Source organism: Dermacentor albipictus, chromosome 7 (genome assembly GCF_038994185.2).
Source record: "Dermacentor albipictus isolate Rhodes 1998 colony chromosome 7, USDA_Dalb.pri_finalv2, whole genome shotgun sequence".
NCBI classification, from domain to species: Eukaryota; Metazoa; Arthropoda; class Arachnida; order Ixodida; family Ixodidae; genus Dermacentor; species Dermacentor albipictus.
Window position 1 is genome coordinate 97,917,432 of NC_091827.1, and position 21,511 is coordinate 97,938,942.

General features: G+C 45.9%; 1 protein-coding gene across 1 annotated transcript in view; it reads right to left on the reverse strand.

Annotated features, from left to right (window-relative positions):
- Positions 1-18,342, reverse strand: part of LOC135916833 (uncharacterized) — a 166,042-nt gene extending 147,700 nt beyond the window's left edge. The window contains exon 1 of the mRNA XM_070522027.1: positions 18,324-18,342. The gene's annotated coding sequence lies outside the window, so the exon portion shown is untranslated. The remainder of the gene's footprint in view (positions 1-18,323) is intronic.
- Positions 18,343-21,511: the final 3,169 nt, after the last annotated feature.

The following is a 21,511-nucleotide window of genomic DNA, read 5'->3' on the forward strand; positions in this document are numbered from 1 at the left end:
GCGTACGCTAATATTTCTTTCTGCTCTCGGAACGCAACGCACTGCGGTAGCCCAGTGGCTTTGGTGTTGCGCTGCTGAGCTCGAGGTGACGCGTCCAACCACAACAGCTGCGGTCGCATTCAAACGGCGTCAGAATGCGAAAACGCGCATACCGTGCATTCCGTACACGTTAAATACCCCAAGCTGCTGAAAATAAGTCTGCGGCTTTCCATTACCGTGCGCCTCATACCAAGCTCTTGATTTTGGAACTTAAATGTTCAAAATTAAATTTTAAGTCGCAGAATTACATTTATAATCGACACTGTTGAGTGTGCCTACTGAACTTGTTATCTCGTTGCTGTGCTCTCTTTAGTAGCCAATACTTTTTTTAGATTTACTGATGGTCAGAATCCAGAGTGACAAATCCAGGTCTTCTTTAGCATAGGAAACCAGCTATCGCTTAAGCGTATGAGGTATCAACAAACATGGTCAAAGAAAATCAATATATAGAGTTCGAAGTATTTGCAGAACATGACCAAAATGAAAGAATGACACACCGCATTGCAACCAGGACAGGAACCCGAGGGCCGGCCTAAAACAGAAAAGGTTGCCTGGTATTTTTTCTCCTGCATTAAAATCTTTCCCTCGCCAAACTCATTTCGAATATCAGAGGAATCGCCATCTTCCACGACGACTCTTCGCGTGCTATTGAGAGTCAAACGACCCATGCGCAAATGTTGACTCCTGTTTTCTGACTCTACTCGCGCAAAAGTGGGTCTTCGGAAGAAAAAAGAGAGTCAAGTTGCCATGACTCACTTTTTACTCTCTTTTTTCTTGGAGTGTATGTTGATCCTACTGCGTGATACCGTCAACTTTTTCTCCAGAAACACACTGTCCTAATTTTTTTGTTCTACAATAATGTACCGATGCACAACTTTCACATGTTATGGACGATATACCCGTCCTGAGAACGTCGTGTTATTATTTTTATATAATTATGTTCAGGATAAGAACAGTGCTATAACGCGCCAACTTAATTACGGCTAAGCTCTGTAGATACGTAAGTATAGAATCACCATCTCGATGCTGCTAAATATTTTGTTTTAGTTTGATCTACAATATAACATTAATCTTTTTAAATACTACCTATTGTGGCTAAGCTTTTGCACTGCGCTGAAGATCAGCAGGCGATACAACGAGGTCATTTCCAGAATTTCCTGGTAGGCCCACACTCAGCACTCTATTAGCGCTCTGTATTCTGCAGTCATTTGTAGGCAATGTGTGGCCTTGAAGAAAATGCCTTACGAAATCGCAAAACTTTCGCAAGGGAAGTATTCAACCTTCATGAAAAACATTTAGTGGCACGGAATGTTACAGCGAAGTTTTTAGCCCCTCGGAGGCCGGCAGTTTTCGTGTTTGTCTGTGAGCAAAATTATCATCGTCAGCAAAGACTCATACCTCGCCCCCTGAGCAAACAAAAATGCAATGGCTCATCACGCTCGTAATGCAAAGGCTATAAGCATTCAGCATAGTGAAGCGAACAGTGCATACATTCACTGGAATCCCGCATAGAGCGTACAGAACAGCATAGGCTTCAACAAACAAACAAGCTCAAAAAAAAGAGTTTTTCATCAATAGCAAGGCTCATACCCCCGTAAGCAAGTAACACTGCAAAGGCTCATGCCCTCTTAATGCAGATGCTACAAGCGCTCAGTAAAATGAAGCGAAACGTGCATAAATTCATTGAAATCACGCAAACAACGCACAACACTGCATACGTTTGAATAAAGAAGAAGCTCAAAACAAGCATCGGAACCATAATGACAGCATCAGCTGTTAAAATGCTGGGGTGGCACCAACTCATCTGCACATCCTTTGTGTCGGGACCGGAATGGCAAGTTACTATTTCTGTATAAAATCTCTATAAATGTGTAAACGGTTATTTATTACAGATACCATGGGAGACTATTTCCAGTAATCTCGTTGGGCAGATCGTCGAAAATTGTCGAAAGACAAAGTTCTTGCTAAACCATAGACACTCCCTTTTTTTCGTGTGCACGTATACTGTTGCATCTCCCTAAGAAAATGGTTACGTTTTTATGGTTTTCTGTTTCTTGATCTGTTCGTTGTGTTACGACTGGCGTACGACGAATTTTCATGGATAATTCGCATCCTAACAATGTGCTGACTGACAATTTATTCAATTTTATCATACATGAGGCATACAATTGCTCACATACAATATGCAATTTGCGTATAATTAGTTGATATTAGGAACGCAGGCATATGCTGTGATGAAAATAACATCTGAACTTTTTTTTTCGTTTAATCTAATGAGGCACCTTGAAGTAAGAGTTCGAAAATATAGGTATCGATCTGACGAACACTACGTTTTTTTTTAAAAAAGAGAACTTACAGGCGCAGATAGCCTTGAATAATTTGATACCATGGTGGGAACATTCGGTAAAAACCGTTTAGTTCAGACCACGCGAAATACCCTTGGCCATCTGTTTTCTTATTTGCAAATATACGTTTTCTTTATTTATAATGCCTCTGAAAGGTTAGGTGTAACCAAACAACAAGTGAAATGGTTCTCGCCGTTCTAACTGCTCATTAAGACATTGTGTAAAGGAAAATATTACGTGTATGGTTTTGACTGAGACGTCGTAGTTCTGAATTCGAAGCTTTCCTTTTCCTAGCGGGAGTCCAGTTAGAATCCAGGTCACGCACCAGAACGCATGGATTCTGTCTCTCAGAAAAGTTAGCCGGTGCCGAAGATATTGCAGCTCAAAAAGCCACCGAGCAAAATACAAAATAGAAAGAAGGGTGTAGTGTGAATTAGGGCTGTATGATCACGCGAGTATAGCAAATCGGACACAGAAACAGTGCACGTGAATCTAAATAAAGCGGCCTGCGGCCCTAAATGACGTACGTGAACATAGACACCAGGGGGAGGGGGGGGGGGCTTGAAAATCAACATGACCTCACTGTCAGGCATACCGCATAGCGTCGCCATGTCATTTCCTTCATAATAGTGTGTAAATTCTATCGTTATCACATGATCGCCAATTTTTCATAGTTTTTACTCCATTCTGTCGCGGCATTGACATAAGGTTATCAGGCCATCTTCGAGCCGTCGGCGTCATCGCCTCGTCATCATTCCGTCGTCATAAAGCCATTGACGATATAGTGTCGTCAGCACAAAATCACCGGGATGCCGTCGTCTTCGTTCGATCATCATCACAACGTTGCAGTTATTGCACTGTCGTTAACCCGTTGTCGTATTTTTTGCTAACGCCATCGTGGTTATTCCACCTTTGTTATCCCTTTGCTGCCATCTTCATACAGTCGCCGTCATGCGATTTCAATGGTTTTAACGTGGCTATCCCATCGGCATCACTCCAGCACTAACTCAAGTTGAACTCAGGCGTCACTACAGCATTGGTATATTATGTATGTAATGCTGTCGTCATCTCACTATCGTTGTAACCTCACCATCCCACTACCACCAGTATTTTCGCACATTTGCGTCGGTTCTATCTTTTTGAACGATATATTTGGTGTTACTTGATGATGCTATACATAATCCTCAAGACTAGTTTGTCGAATACTTCGTTTTCTTGATTTGGTTTTATTTCAACAATCTGGAGTTCATTCAGTAGACCACTTTGAAATATAATGCCACTGAATATTGAGTAGCATCTGCCATTGACCGTGCGTGCGCTTCGACCACGGCTTGTGGTCCAACACCGCATTTTCGTCCGCCGGCTTGCCTCGCACTGAAATAAATTTAAACTCTATCGAAAACAACTAAGCCCGAATGTCGACCTTGCTTCAGGCAAAAGTACTCTTTTAAGCACATGTAATAAACGTGGAAGGGATGCAGGTGCTTTGATTATAAGTCCACTACTCTCAAATGGTATTAGGTGCAGCAGTGACGTAGAGGTAGAATATCCGCCTCGCGTGCAGTGGCGTAGCCAGGTTGTCGGGCACCCGCCGTGGTTGCTCAGTGGCTATGGTGTTAGGCTGCTGAGCACGAGGCCGCGGGATCGAATCCCGGCCACGGCGGCCGCATTTCGGTGGGGGCGAAATGCGAAAACACCCGTGTGCTTAGATTTAGGTGCACGTTAAAGAACCCCAGGTGGTCGAAATTTCCGGAGTCCTCCACTACGGCGTGCCTCATAATCAGAAAGTGGTTTTGGCACGTAAAACCCCATAATTTAATTTTAGGTTGTCGGGCACCCGGGGCCCATAGGTCTTCTGTCACCCATAAATAAAGGACCCATAAATTTACCCAAACGAAGATTGTGTCCAATCTTTTGATGCAGTGACGCACGATTTCGATGGTTGTTTTAATTTATAAAGCCTAATCTTAACAGATAGTTATAAGACTCGAATTAAGACTCCGTTTATAGCCACGACCCCATACTGCGAAGGACTGCACATAAACTCTATCGCCGGTTTTGTATGGCGTCCCAGAAGGGTTTCGCTTGATTACCTTGCTTTGCCTTGTTTACTTGAAATGTTTCCCTGAATATAATTTTTTTCTCTTCAGTAAAATCGGTCTTTGAAGCCTGTGTTAGGTGTACCCCACTTTCTAACCACATGATCCTCAGAACAATCAGGAATACCCTAACAAGTGTCCTCACGGTGTAAAAAGTGATCATGAAAGGCAACTTCAAGAACTGGAAAAGCATGCGAATAACACACCACAACTTCTGTAATGACAGTGTGTAGTGTCCTGGTGACATAACCACAGATCCTGTAACCACTTACAAATGTCTCGGATCCACACCAGTAGCGAATGATTTGGGTGCATGTCTGGTGACTAGTTGCTAACGGAAACTGCGTGATCTTAAATAATTTTTCGTGATCACCATGATAATTTAGGCGACATTAGTACACGACACTTGTTCCCTCTGAACTAGAAAATGCTGGCGCTACATGTGATTCTACGCTACTGTTGCCGTCGAAGCCTTCCAGAATCGCGCTGATGTTTTTTGTCATAGTGCGGTGGTCAGACCAGTGTTTTATATGCAAAAAAAAACTCGCGTTAGCTGACATCTCATAGCGTCCTTATCGCTCTCGCCTTACACTGTTCCATACAATATATCAGTTCATTCCAGTTCTAAACTTTGTTCTTTTTTCTCCTTTTAGGTATTTGTCACGGGGCTCGGAGCATAACCTCAAAATGTTTCTGCTGTATTGCAGTGCTTATGATTGTATGAAATAAGTCATCTCCAATACCAGCATAATATCGAACCGCCTTCCTGTGTCCATTGCAGCCTCCCACAACGCAAGGAGCTTCAACGCTGCCATTCCACAGGTGGTTTGTTTTTTGTGCGTTGTTACGTTATTTTTTCATTAGTATTGAAGTTCGTTTTGCTAACGGTGCTTGTAATTCCCCACTCCTTGCTCTAATGCCCTGGGGCCTTGCAATTGTTGTGCATAACTAACTAAGTAACTAACTAACTAACTGACTGACTGACTGACTAGCTAACTAACGAACTAACTAACCAACAACTAACTAAATAAATAAACATCGCTTCACGCTGAATCGAAATACATATAACCTAACTCAGTTATAAAAAAATTGGTGTTACGTAACACTCAGTGCGAAACGTAGCACTCATAAACGTATAACTACTAAAAGATAAAACCTCTATAGTTAGCTTAAAATAGTGCGCAGCTTTAAAATGTAGCTTTTTGAATGAGTGTTCCGTAAGTGATCCAATGCAACAGATGTGTGTTCTGATCGAAAAATGTAAATTGTATATGAACTCCCAAGTATCAATATTAGACGAGAATTATCTTCTTGTATGTATGTATGCATGTATGCATGCATGCATGTATGTATGCATGTATGTATGTATGTATGTATGTATGTATGTATGTATGTATGTATGTATGTATGTATGTATGTATGTATGTATGTATGTATGTATGTATGTATGTATGTATGTATGTATGTATTTTAATATTATGTTGCGTTTTAAGTGCCAAAACCACTAAATGAATATGAGGCACGTCGTCGTGGGGAGGGTAACAGGGGGCTCCGGAATAAGTCTGACCACCATGGCTTCCTTGTCGTGCACCCAATTATTGCACGGTACACGTGCATTTTCACATTTCGCCACCATCGAAACACGGTCGCTGCGGTCGAGAGTTGATCGCACAGGTAATAGAAATGGAGGATGTTAGACCTGACATAAAGTAATACCATCCGCATACTTCGGAACCTGGACGGGATCTTCTTTAGCAGGAACTACACAGCTAGATACCGATCGGTAGAATAAATCACTGCGGTCACCATGGCAAGATCATGGACGTAAATAATCTGATCATCATCGAGAACATGAGAACAGAGTGAGGGATGAATGTTGTTCTTACGATGGGAGCTACCGCGTGTAGTTTAGATGCCAAGTATTGCGTCGCATAACACTATCGTCCTATACACCGGCACCACTCTTAGACTTCAAAGCAAATCCGAAGCGGTCCTTGGTCCTCTGCGACGAGAACAATTTGTCGCACTCGAGAAGCACCCGATAAGGGGAGGGTATTCTGTCCCCGTGGCTATATCGGCAGGGGAAAGCAAAACGCAGTTCTGCGGGCAAAAACACCGCTCTCAAAGATCTTAAGTGTCCTTCCCGAAATTGAGCTACCGCTAATCTTTCTCGTGCCCAAGTCCAAACACGTGCTCGAGCACCACAGGATCTGCGCATGCCCTCGATTTGGGCTCTCTTTTGAGTACTCCCTCCTGGAGCTGGTCACGCGCTTACCGACACAACAACGCTTGAATAAGCCATACTAAATGCGGCTACAAAAGAATGTTGCCTGAGCGCTTTCCATTGCCACAGCGAATAAAGGGCACCTTCACGGCGGGATTATGTGGCGATTTCATATGTAACACGAGTATTAAAGACACCCGAAATAATCCATGCACCTTTCGAAACAGAGATTGCCTTCAATTCCACTTTTAAATTAATTGAATTTTCAGCAAGTTGCTGAGGGATTCCATGCCAGAAAAGCTTTTGTAGGCGCTTCAGAGATTTCTGAAAGTACTTACTCACAACAGCTTCCCTGCCAGATTGAACACGATGATAGTATATTTTTCTGTCGCGAATATGCACACACGATAGCTTACGCTGATATGAAATTATCTAGTATAATATGTGAAAAAAAATCAATCACAAATATGTAGTGCTATCCAAATGAGCAAAAGACGGGTTAGAGCTAATAACGCTCATTTGAACATATATTGTAACATAGAGCAGCACGTAGTTGCCAAGATATTGTTAGACTGCGTTGAAGAACATTGAGGAAGGGATTACGACCTTGGTACTAAAAAACACTACGCTTCAATGACAGGGCTGATGCCACCCGGGACTCCTTGGCAGGGTTAGAAAGATTTCAACTATGAAATCAGAACCGACTATTTTGTTGAATATATAAATCAATTAGAATAGATTTATTCTTGTTTTCATTTATTCCGTAATACTAATAAAATCCCAAGCTAGGATCTATCCATTCATTCCCTATACCTAATCAAAAATTCGGTTTCCATTATTAAGTTTCTTTTTCTTGTAGGTAAATTGAACTACCAACTAGCCCAACTTGCCGCTCTACTGCTCTGCTAAATTGAACTACCCGGTTTTTCGCCAATGCCCCTGACTGCCGATGTGCCACTAAGATTGAAGCTCTACATCTACATCTGCTGTGGACTTGTCTCTGTGAATTGTCTACAAACGTACTCGTAAATACGATTTCTCTTTTGCTTCTTCTATCGACAACATATTCAGTGGAGCCGCGGAGTACCGCTGTGCTGGATGGTGTTCCATGTGGACGTAGCCTGGCCTTCTGATACAATATTGACTGCCTCCCAATAGTCCGCGTCCAAGTATACCCGCGATGTCTTTGCCCGAGCTCAGAAAGGACACCACGTTCCTCACCGTCGCCTTTGTGCTTATCACAACAAACAGAGAAGCATTTCGGACGGACTTCACCGTGACCCGGACTATTTTCCCAGGGATAGTCTTCTTCTATGGTCTCCGACCCACCCCGTCGGCCTCTCGGCCAAGCTAATGTGCCGTATCTGCGGTCTTACTGAGTCCTGCACCAGGTAACCAACGTAATCTACGAGATCTATCAGGTCACACCTACTACTCGCACAATCCAGACTTCCCATGACATCAATCGCGTCAGCCTCCTAAAGAGCTACCAGTCCTCCTATGGCCAGCAACCGGCGTTTCGGCGCTACCACGCCGCTTGGAAACATGTGACATTGCTTTGCACAACATTGAGAACCACAAGCGCGACCTTGCGGGTGAAGAAGAAGACGCTTCAGTAATTGGCCTGCTCTGGACTCGTCGTTGTGAATTTTGTGTATACTGTAAATACATTTCCCGTCTTGCTTCTTTTCTCCGCAACACTATGGTTATCACGGCACCTTTCGGACACCTGACACTTACATTAAGAATAAAGCAAATCGAATATGCCGCCATAGCATGCCAAGAGCTTTGGCATGCCTTGCGACATTGTACTTCTCTCAGGATTGACCCGAGGACGTAACAATAGAGGCTGTAGCGTTTCTTTGCTGAAGATATCTGTCATACTGTAGTGGTCACCAAAGCCCTGCTTTACAGTTTACCACATGTGTTCCTGTTGGTGCGTGTGCAGGAAGGTGTATAAAATATTGGGATCCAGCAAAGTGTGGTAATCAATGAAAGCGAAGCCTTCCTTGCTGTTTGCTTTGACTGACGATAATTCACGTTGATATGGGCAGGGAATGTCTGATTTCTTAAGCGTTTAATCCAATACCCACCAGTTGTACCGCTACTCTGCGTGAACCACTGCTCTTTGTCTGCGTAGTCCACAGAACACACAGGGAGACGTGCTTGCTTGATGCGCTGTCGTGCGTCATTGTTCATAATATTTGAAATCCTTGAGCATTATCATTGCCTCATTTTCCTGGAGCATGTTTACGAGATCCGCCTGCATACGGGATCAGCACGCTGTAAAGGCGCCACCTCGAAGCGGTCTCTTCACGCCAGGGATGACTGTAATTATTGGACTATCACAGCCCAGCACACGACATCCACAGCACGGCAGGTGCATTTTTGTCGCATAGTAAAACAAGCACAGCACGTATTATATGCATAAGCTGTGAAATGCTGCCGCGGCTACGCCGGCTGGGATGCGCAGAGGCGAGTGCCATCTGGTGTTCTTGTGAGAAATCGAGCAGCGCGCGCCCCACGACCGTCTCAGCAACGCCTGTAAAGTCGGAAGAGAGGAGAAAAGTTTCGCTTTGAAAAAAACACAAACAAGAATGCATCTTGATAGACTGGTTCCGTATATTCTCTGAAAGAAATTAAGGCAGAACTCATCTCACGACGAGTGTCGACATAAATGCGAATAGCTATCGCGCCATGTAGAGAGAGAGTGCATTGCTGTAGTGACTGTTATTTAATAGGTGTACTGGTAATTCTGAGAGTTCGATTGCTTCGGCTATTCGCTGCACTGTTCGATATCATACCATTTTGCTATGGCGCTCGCTTACCAATGTGACCAATGAGCACGGCGGCACGACGACAATATGACGCCGATGCAGAGACAATGAGATGACGAAGAGGAGTGACAGCATTGCGCAGAGAAAAAGGGTGCAACGATGATGGTATGAAGATAACGATATGTCCATTCTTTAATTATGACGATGGTGGAGCGACAAGTGTGAAAATGTAGACATGTAGACAATGAGACAATGATGACGACGTGACGACAAGTTCGTGACGGCGCGAACATTGCGAACTTGGGCTGGATTTTGTGGTGACCCCCATGCTCTTGGAGTCACATAACGCAAGGAGTTACATCCGGCCACAAAGATTCAAAGGCGTTTTAATGGCAAGCGGCTAATCGCGGCATGTTGCGGCGGCCGCAGAATCTGCGGAGCGCATGTCTTTAAATTCCGAAATCTAATGAGTATAGAGTTATCATAAACTTTTGACGCGAACAAAGCACTGACATTTCCAAAATCATGTTTTTGATTTTCAGTTCGGGAACAATACAGGTTTAATGTTCTTAAAAACTTTTGACGACAAACGTGCATTCAGTTTTGTAAAGCCGCATATCAACCATACAATAAGACAAGCCAATTCAACGCATTACCAGACAAATTCACAAAGATGGCAGCCAGGTCCGATGAGACGAAGCATTGTGACGATTCATTTGTACCGTCATGTCAACGAAATGATTATCAAGATTTCTTTCGCCTGAGCCAAGGCTTCCATGCCAAAACACTAAAGCCAGCAAAGCTAACTACATGCTGATGTATTTTTTCTATTTTGACTTGCATTCGCGAGGACACATTGAGCCTCTCCGATTTTCTTGTTCTCTATGCTCGCAGGCTGCCAGAGGCAGCCAGTGCGCATGCGTGTTTTTCTTGTTACTTAGACCACCACGCGGCGCACTTCAGTGCACGTTCGTTTTTCACTGGTTGTATGGATTTCGCCCTAAAAGCGTTTTTTACGCTTTCCGGCTAGTAGACGAGAAAAATAAACAATGGTCACACGCCATCATCACTGTGGGTACTCAAGAAGCTGCAACGTATTTGCTGAGGGCACCACCTTCACTTCTATGTTATCGCAACCTACCCGGAAACACTTTTGTCTCGACAGTGTAGGATACCGAGCAGTATGCGTATATGGTTCCTTGTGGGATAAGCGTCTCACGTGTTGTTCGACATTCCTTCTGCAGCCAGATTAGGTACCCAAGGTAGGCTTTCGATTTTGGCCAAAAAGCCTTCCTTTGCGTTTTTTTTGTTTCGGTTCCTCAGCCCAACCAAAGAAAAAAAAAAGATACATTGTTGCAGCGCAGCGAATTGTCGTATGGTCAAAGTGTGATTTTTTTTTTATTTTTGCGGGAAGTAATGCGTCACGGGAATCTTCAAACTACGGATACGTTTATTATAACATTGCGTTAACACTTATATGGACAATCTAGGCCCATTCCTGCCATTGCCGTCACCGTCATGTTCCGTTTAACATCGAAGGCCGATAAAGGCGCCGTATGCAGTATTTGCGAGTAAAAACGTATGGGGGGGGGGGGGGGGGTTGCGTGGTGAACCGACGATGGTGGCTCAATATTGTGTGCGCAAAACAGCGAAACAGGGAGGAAATGCGCCGCCTTCCATCGTGTGTGAGGCAGCGGGGGAAGTGGGAGGAGAAAGAGGGGGCGGTCTGCGTATGGCACGGCCCCCGCTCGGGCCCTATGCCACGGAGACACAGGAGACACAGTGCGTATTGTGCTGTTCTCCTTGCTGTCCACTTTGTTCGCCTTGAATCAAGTGGCAGCACGAAGATAGCTGCTGCTACCGTTCTTGCTCACGTCAGCGTTTTCACAGCGAGTGTCAGCGGCCACCGACTGACATGTGTTTCTGCGCGCGTGACTCCGTGCTCGTTGATTAAGTTTTCCACTGCTTTGCTATTGCATTTATTGCTTCGCTCTTCCAGGGACACTGCGATTTATTTTCTGAACATGCCCCAGAACTCTTCAAGCCACACCATGTCCACTAAGTCATTTATTTAAAAGGTAGGCCCGGTATGCTTAAGGGCAAGATTACGAATTTTAAAAAATAAGGTAGGCAAATATTTTCAGGCAACTGCTTGATTATAATACAAAAATTACTGACAGTTTTGCAACTCCAATTTTTAGTCATCACTGACTGAAAATTTCCGGTCATGTATCTTAGTGTTCGAATAATCGGCGTTTTAAAAAGCAACATGCTTTGCGATAGAGTACATATACATTTTGTAAATGTTGTACTAAGTTTCAGTAATACGTTTATCGTACGAAAGATTTGTGAAACTCACCATGGAAACAATTACTTGCCTACGGCGACAGACCAGCACAGAAGGTAATACTGGGCAGGAAGATATCATGCAAGTCAGGCTCCTCTAAGGGGATTAGGAACCTACTCCTGGTACTTCACCAACTCTGTTCTTGATAGCCTTCTTAATACTGAGATGGTGCAGCTCCCTAATGAGGTAGCATACCTGTGTACACCGCTACTGAATGAATGGTAGAAAAGGTTAGACCAAGCCAACTAATTACGTTTCTGTTGTTAAGTATCTCTCGGGTAGGGTAGAGACAAAGATGCACCGCGATAAGAGCGCTGCTACATTTGGAGAGACGGCATTATGAACCTTGGCAATGTAGCAAATCAGCCGCCTTAGTTTTGTCACTCATTACACATATTCCCGCATCAAAATATCACGGAAAATCTCACGCTACCTGTGTTGCCGGCACGCAGGCGTAACAAGATTACAATAAAACTAAACGCGGGTGGTTTCCGCCAGTTTGTTTCGAGTCAAGTCACGAAACTACGGACCAGCGCCTAACGCTTCGAGTATGTAGGACGGGCCTTGCTCATGGAGGCAAAAGCACTTTCACATGGTATACTGCTGCCATTCACGATGTTTTGAGAATAACAAAAGAAAACAACACAGATGGCTTCTTTGGCGGCTGGCAACATAGCTTTTCCGCCGACCATTGAAGCCTCCTTGGCTCAAAGAAAACAGCGACCACTCACAGCCACTGCCTAATTTTTCCCCTTCCAATTCGATAATTTTTACAACACACTTCGGCCTCCGCGGCCCCATGTCACGGGCCGCCCTGCTTCCAGCTTTGATCCCCCCGCTACCCCTTGGGTGCCCTGGAGATCCTGCGCCCCCTGCTTTAATATAACCCCAGATGCTATCCTACGGCCTCCGTTTGCCGACTACATGTGCCCTCCTGGAGCAGTGCTGGTAAAAAAAAATATAATTTATCGTCGCGACGAAAAAAACGACCCGCGACATATACAACACCAGTCAGAAACTTTCCCATTCAGACACAGCGATCACAAAATGGGGCGTCCGTGCCCACTGCCTCACCGTGCGGGCAGCCCCGGCGGAGCGTAAACAAACTCGACCACACTCCGTAATGCCGGCATGGCTAGGGCACAAACGCATACAACACGCGCTAAGAAACCTCCTCCGTTGTACCTCGGCAGAGTCATATATTCGAGGAGCAAAAGCCCCCAGATTCTCTCTCTCGTGCCCGCTCTTACTCGCGCCAGCGCACAAACGGCTGGCGATCCCTCAGATGAACGTGTCGTGGGAAACGGCGGGCGCGAGGCGAGCAAAATCGCGACCACACCCCTTCTCTCCTTCGCAGTGAGCGGACGCTTGTGACTGGCTCGAGTGTTGCGCTGCGTCTTCTTCATGCATGTAAAATCGCTATTTAAACGACTCGTATGATGAACCGACAGTGGCACAATCGGTTAGCGTGGTGGTCTCCCCAAGCATAGGTCGGTGGTTTCAATCCGCAGCCTCACAGGCAAATGTTATTTTTGCACGGCTTGGGTTTTTTTCTATGGTAACAGTAACACCGACGCCGAAACAGGTGAGGCAATGCATGCTTCACTTGAAAAAGAGAAAAATATTACGGCTTATTACTGAGGCACTTACATTCTGCGGGCTACAAGGTCGGGCCCTTCATAGCTATACTGACAGTGGTCTTTTTGATTTAAGCAAGGCCCCTGCTGAACCTACTGGTATTTTCTGAGCGCGTCCACGCATGCGAGTTTATTGTGAAGATACAGATCGGAAGAACCACAGTTGTCCCAGTAAAGGCTTATATTTAAGCCCAGATGTACAAAAGCAAATTGTACAAATTTATTGGTGAAATTATCAAAAAGAAGCCTACTTGCACAAGTGAACTCTGCAGGCTTCCTCTCCCTACTTGCTGATGAAATGACGGATAGTGCTAGAATCGAGCAGCTGACGGTTTCTACAAGGTATCATACAACGATGCCAACGACATCGAAAACGTGTTTTTAGGTTTTGTGCCAATGCACGACCGAAGCGGCAGGGCCTTCACCGCCGCCATTATAGCGTTTCTGCAAGACCTTTGATTTAACATGCGTCATCTTGGTGGTCAAGGTTATGACGGTGCCAAATCGATCGCTTTTTAAAACGAATGGTGTGCAAGCTGCCGTTCGCGAAAAATATTAAGCCTCACTATACACTCCCCAACGTGCGAGCCATTCCCTCAGTCTGTTTCTCTGCGCAGCGTGCTCCATTAAACTTCTACGAAACTGTTTTTGAGTGCTAAACACAACGATGAACTTTTTCCAGAAATCTCCTAACCGTTCACACGTTTTGTGAGAAATAGTTTTGATGCATCCTGAGTCCACTAGACAGGGACTTTGGAGATCATGCGAAACGGAGTGGGTGGAAAAGGCGTATACAGTTATTTGATTTCTGAATCTGTTTGGACCGGTGACCGCGGCACTAGAGGAGATAAAATTAAACGGCAATGGCACAATTACAGTTGCTGCAAGTAGTCTACCCGCCGTGGTTGCTCAGTGGCTATGGTATTGGGCTGCTGAGCACGAGGTCGGGGGATTGAATCACGGCGGCCACATTTCGATGGTGGCGAAATGTGAAAACACCCGTGTACTTAGATTTAGGTTGACGTTAAAGAACCCCAGGTGGTCGAAATTTCCGGAGTTCTCCACTACGGCGTCCCTCATAATCAGAAAGTGGTTTTCACGTGTAAAACCCCATAATTGAATAGAAATAGTCTAGAGTTGGCACTTTTGTCACCAGCATTCCTTGTGAGCCTGCATGTGGCGGAAAATGTGTTAGCGGTGACTCTGCCTTTATGACAGAATCTGCAGATCAGGAACAATGCATAAGCACCGCCATTGACGACACAGACGTCGTACAGCAGGCGATCAAAAAGGACCGCAGGAATGAAAACGGCTTCATTCTCAAAAATATTTGCACAATTACAGGAACTGGCGAAAAAGAAACTGCATTTGGAAATCACCAGCCTACGAGCTGGCGTCCGACACCAGGATCTGGTCAGCGTTGCGTCAGAAAATTCTCACAAATGTTTCCGGAGAACTGTGTTCATTACATTCGTGAACCGCCTATTAGCAGAGCTACGCCGACGCTCCGCTCAGCGCAGGGCAATCCTAAAGGACTTTTCTGTAATTGAACGATACGCAATGCCACCTATGCAACTTGACAGTGCGAAAGGAGAAGAAAATCTTCAGGCTATTTTTGCGCAGGACCTGGATGCGAGAGCTTCTCTGGGAAAACTGCGACTATGATGAACAAGGTGGGTGAACAAACCAGCATACGAGTGCCTCAGCACAGGAACAGGTGCCCTTTACTTTTGCGACTGCAGGATCTATCCAATTGTGCACAAACTGCTGCACATGCTAGTCACCCTTCCAGTGACCAATGCCAGCACACAGATAAGATTTTCAAGTATTAGATTACTCAAAACCTACTTGCGCTCTACAATGTCTGAAGAACGCATGGTTGCGCTGGCGCTTCTATACACCCACAGAGAAGTAGACATCAAAGTGTTCGAAGTCGTAGAGCAATTCGCTAAACTTCCCTGCTGATCGAAGTGACATCGAAGCAGCAAAAATCAATGCAAATAAGAAGCTCTTTCCTTCAGGTCCATAAACACGTAAATATCAAAATGTAAGACTGTTCATTATCTTTTACAACTGCAGATACTTTTGCCGTTTATTGTAACAGTTCGCAACATGATCAAAATTATCATGCGAATACAACAATTACCAGGATATCAATAACCAATTTTGACTGACCTTGTTCATCGAACGCCCGGCCCATGCGGCGTTTCCCAACAAACTCACTCGGATATTGCGTACTTCAACTTGGCGCATCATCTGCGGCTTTCATTTTCATTTTCTTTCCTTTTTAGCTGCTTCATTTTACTTCTTTCTTGAACCAAAGCAATATGCTTCTTTAACTGTGGGTGCAGAATAATTGCTGTCGCTGTGCCGGCTTATTAAAATACAAAGTTTCGTTTTCACTTCTGTATGGGTAAAGTGAAAACAAAATACACTATACTGAACGCCGACTTCAATGCCAAGGTAGGCAAGAAGCAGGCTGGAGACAAGTCAGTGGGGGAATATGGCATAGGCTCTAGGAATAGCAGGGGAGAGTTATTAGTAGAGCTTGCACAACAGAATAATATGCGGATAATGACTACCTTCGTCCGCAAGCGGGTTAGCCGAAAGTGGACGAGGAGGAGCCCAAATTGCGAGACTAGAAATGAAATAGACTTCATACTCTGCGCTAACTCTGGCATCATATAAGATGTGGACGTGCTCGGCAAGGTGCGCTGCAGTGTCCATGGGATGATAAGAACTCGAATTAGCCTAGACTCGAGGAGGGAACGGAAGAAATTGTTACACAAGAAGCCAATCAATGAGTTAGTGGTAAGAGGGAAACTAGAGGAATTGAATTCCGGATCAAGCTACAGAACAGGTATTCGGCTTTAACTCAGGTTAGTGTTGAATCAATGAACGACAATTTTATGGGCATCAATAAGGAGTGTGAAATAGAAGTCGGTGGCAACTCGGTTAGACAGGATGCCAGTAAGCTATCGCAGGGGACGAAAGATCTGATCAAGAAACGCCAACGTATGAAAGCCTCTAACCCTACAGCTAGAATAGTAGAATAGAGTAGCATTGCTTTATCTAGGAAGATAGCGTCACTTCCTGTGATCTCCGTTGCGCTGATTGATACCCTCAGAGCTGGTAGCGGCGAGACTAGCGCCACCGAGCAGGCTCCATTGACTGACGAGAGCAAAGCTGTACGAGAATAAGTAGGCGCATTCTGAACTTTGCGTTCGTGCCGCTTGCGCCGTGCCTCCTGTTGCAGTCGATGGACGGTGGTTCTTTTATAGAGCTCATTGATATTTGAGCATATCGCGACGACAGGTGGCGACGAGGTTAGTAGGACGGGCTGTAGGTGCAGATTCCTGTGGGGCACAGCTGCCGTACATGGTCCAAATTGTAATCAGTTTTGTTCAGGTGGGAGGGGGGGAGGGGGGGGAGCAGCTGCCCGGAATTTGGATCTCCAATGTAAAAATGTAAAGGCGCACTTAAATTACCGAAACATGACGTCCCAGACGATCCGGTCCAAGAACTAGGTTGCTACTTTGTCTCCTGTAAATAAACTATATATTATGTGTTTAATAAAACGAAAATTACTATTTAAAATAGCGATATGCTTATTATGCACACTTTAGTGGGGACTGGGGAATAACGTATACTAACGTACAGCTGTATGTATACGCTCAAGGTGCACATAAATCGCCACACCGAACTTTGTCGCATTTCCTTCTCATCAAAGTGCAGCCTAGGTGGCCAGGATAGAACTCGCGACCACAAGCACGGCACCGCAATACCCCGCCGGAACAGCTACGACAGCCACTGCGCTATGCGGCTGGGTACGCTTTACCTTTATACCTGGTTAAAAAGGTATGGGACATTTTAAAAGCAACGCTATCAACCACACATTATGATACGCTGTAAAGGGAAATTTTCGAGTGAACATTTGACTCTCTGAGGAAGCGGCTGCAGGAACTGCTCGGGACTATCGCCGAGCGTCTTCACTTGAGAGGCAAACCCAACGCTTGCTTTTCGCAGGGACCTCATGTTTGAACAAGGGCTTCTTGAGAAAGCTATTTCGATAGTGGGCGCCACCCGCTGCTCGCATGTTGTTTACTTGAGCTCGTGACCTCAGCTTATCAGCTTTGGCCGCAATCACTGACAAGGCATAAAGTTCGCTATGCCGCCGGCTTAAGTTTCCTATAGGAACTCCGATTTGTGCCAGAACTGCGCATTGACTATTCATTTCTAATTTGTCAACGCAAGTCTGTAGCCTCACGTCGAACATCCTCAATGTTTCACTTATTAGTACGTTTCACTTCGTCTTTTCTTCTGTGCTCTGCCATTCACCCTACATTATATTCGCGGACAACTTTCTGTTGCTGTGAAGGGAAAGCTCCTAGCGCGTGGATGGTGCTCATATGCTACCGCGTCAAGTAGTCCGACAGCATCCGACAGCGCTTTTGTTTGCTCGGAACAGAAGTTTAATGGACGCAGCTTCCACGTGCTGCGGCTTCGTGTTTAACCAGACGCGGAAGGGAAAAGCCACAAAACAAGTAAACCTTTATACTGAGTGGCGTCTTCTGTCTCGTTAACCTGGTGCTAATAAGATGTTGATGTTTTGTCTTCCGCGGCCTCAATTAAAGTGGAATAAAACGTTCAGCTCTTTTGAGAAACGTTCTCACTTGTGCGCGCTTTGCCTCTCCAGCTTTCCGTTCATAGCCACAAAAATAGTCCGCGAGTATAGCAGCTGGTTGGCTTTTATGAACAATAACTTCCTGATACACGGGGCTAAAGAGTGGGTGGTCCACTGAACAACTGAACAGAATATATGACCTTTTGTACACACAGGCTTCCTCAACCTTACCGTCCATCATGGCCAAGCCTTCCACCACGCTACGAGAAACTTTTTCTCCGCTTCTTGATCAGTTGCGGTCCTTGATCGCTTCATCGGGCGTGACTCAACGAGTGGCTGACGGTATAGAACACTATGTTATCACCCGGAGCCACTTTTTCGACGCGTCACCAGCTCCAGCGCCGGAGAAGTGGCGTATACGCGCCGTGCACGCCGACGGACGCGCCACTGGTGGCGGCCTTGCGCAGAACACGCGGGAGAGGAGCCTGGCGCGCGCCGTAGTTTGTTGTGTCGTTGATCGTGCTTCTCTGTCTTTTTCACGTTTTCAGAGCAAGATAGGCAGCAGCATTCGCACGTGTGGGGTGGCCAAAGCTTCAGGGAATGTCGAAGACGAATTGTTCACTTCTCCAATCCCACTTCTGACAGGGATCATTCTTGGTCATGGGACGACGAGCGTCTGTCTGACTGTCTGACATGGTGTCAGAAGTGGCTATCTCAAAGCTGGCTACGATGTAGCGCTGCAGCAGCCCGTCAAGAAGCGAACGAGCGCCTGCTTCCACAAGAGCAAGTCCTCCCGGTGACAGTCGTCAAGCAACGCTTCAGCATGGCAGGAATCAAGCCTCCTAGGCCTTTCGACTTCCAGAACGCTGCGGACTGGCCCGCCTGGATGGACGAATTCGACGACTACAGATTCGCATCCGGACTACATGAGAAACCAGACGAAGTACAAGTAAGGACTCTTCTCTATACAATGGGCAGAAAGTCACGGGAGATTCTTCGGTCGCTAAACGTCAAAGACGAAGAAATGGAGGATTTCGACCTCGTAAAGTCAAAATTTAAGGGCTATTTCGTCCATACCAAGAACACAGTCTACGAGAGTGCTCGCTTCAATCTACGCCGCCAACAGCTGGGGGAAACAGTAGACCAGTTTGCAACCGAGCTTAACAGGCTAGCAGACAGATGCGAGTTCAAAGAAATGAAGGAACGCCTAATAAGAGACCGCTTCGTAGTAGGACTACGAGACCACCTTCTCTCGGAAGAGCTACAGATGGATCCTAATCTCACGCTGAGCACCGCTTTGGCAAAAGCGCGTACAAGCGAAACGGTGAAGAAACAGCAAGCCGAGCTAAAAGAGCACGAGGGCACTATCCCAGAAGCTTGCGTCGCCGCAGTAAAGCCAGAGAAAACCCCTGGAAAGAGCAAAAAGTTTACACGCGGTCACAAGCCAGCTTATCGTGAAAAGTCCTGCAGTTTCTGCGCCGGACCATTTCATCCGAGAAACAGTTGTCCAGCGAAACAAGAAAGATGCAGGTTTTGCCGAACGTTGGGCCACTTCGAAAAGGCGTGCCGAAAAAAGAGACGAGCAGACGGGAATCTTGACGACATTGCCGAAGCTGATAAATTTCTTGGCACGGTCGAGCGATCTGCGAACACACCATCTGAGCACTTCGTCACGGTACTGATAAACGATCATAAGCTCCGCATGAAAGTAGATACGGGAGCCGAAGTGACAGTCGTCGGGCAAAATTTTCCTTTACTTCCGCGTTCTCTGGACAAAGCAGGTGATCTTAAAGGACCGAACAGTGCAAGCATTCGTACGATAGGAAAGTTTGACGCTGAAGTAGCTTGGAAAGACAACCGTTCGAAGCAGACCATCTACGTCGTGCATAACTTGCGCACACCCTTGTTGGGACTACCAGCTATCAAAGCCCTGGGAATCGTTCGCTTCCTAGACGACTTAGCAACTGCTGACGACATCGTAAGCAGGTATCCTAAGGTATTCCAAGGCACGGGTTCCATATCTGGAGAACATACCATACGTCTCGTTCCCAATGCAACACCGTACGCTCTGTCTACACCCAGACGGATTCCTATTCCCATGAAGAAAAAAGTCAAGGAAGAACTGGACAGGCTAGAGAGAGAAGGAATGATACAAAAGGTCGAGGAACCGACAGAATGGTGCGCTCCTATTGTACCCGTAATGAAGCCGTCTGGAGCAGTAAGGATATGCGTCGACTTAACTCAATTGAACCAATTTGTCAGACGCGAGCGTCATCAGCTACCAACGGTAGAGCAAGTTATGGGAAGCTTCCAGGAAGCCAAGGTCTTTTCTAAACTGGACGCGAATTCTGGATTCTACCAGATAAAACTTTCCGAAGAGTGTCAAAAGCTCACTACTTTTATAACGCCGTATGGGCGGTACTGCTACCGCAGGTTGCCGTTCGGGATCACATCCGCACCAGAAATTTTTCAAAGAAAGTTCTCGCAGGTCATCGAAGGCCTAGACGGCGTACTGAACTACATGGACGACATTCTGGTGTACGGCAAGAACAAAATGGAACATGACAACCGCCTTCGGAACGTGCTCGACCGACTGGATCAAACAGGAGTAACCCTTAACAAGGAAAAATGTTGTTTCGCTGTTGAGCAAGTAGCATTTTTGGGCATGATCTTTGACGCCAATGGTGTGCGCCCAGATCCTGAGAAGATCAGAGCAATCAAGGAGTTGCCTCGACCCCAAAACGTCGCTGAGGTTCGTTCCTTATTAGGCATGATGAACCACCTCGCAAGGTTTCTTCCTGATGCTGCGTCTATATCTGCGCCTTTACGCAGCCTCCTCAACAAAGACAGCGACTGGTGTTGGGGAACTCAACAAGAGGAAGCTTTTGAGAAGATCAAGACTACTCTCAGCTCTAACAGATGCCTGGCAAGGTACAACCCCTTGTATTCAACAATCGTTTCGGCGGACGCGTCTTCGCAAGGACTTGGCGCTGTACTGCTCCAGGATCAGCCATCTGGCGAAAGACGTCCAATAGCATATGCCTCCAGATCGCTCACAAAAACAGAGCAGAGGTATTCACAAATAGAGAAGGAAGCGTTGGCTTTGACCTGGGCAGCAGAACGCTTCGACGAATTTCTGAGAGGCCTCACGTTTTTATTTGAGACAGACCACAAGCCCCTCCTTCCACTACTGGGTCGCGACCCTCTCGATTCTCTTCCACCAAGAATCCAAAGGTTCAGAATGCGTCTTATGCGGTACTCGTTCACGCTCACACATGTCCCTGGTAAAACCATCGCTACAGCGGACACTCTTTCTCGAGCCAGAGGGATGAACACGAGACTGTCTATCGGGGAATTGTCTGAAGCTGACGTCTCGGCTCACGTGGATGGAGTCGTACGATATGCGCTCTCAGATGACA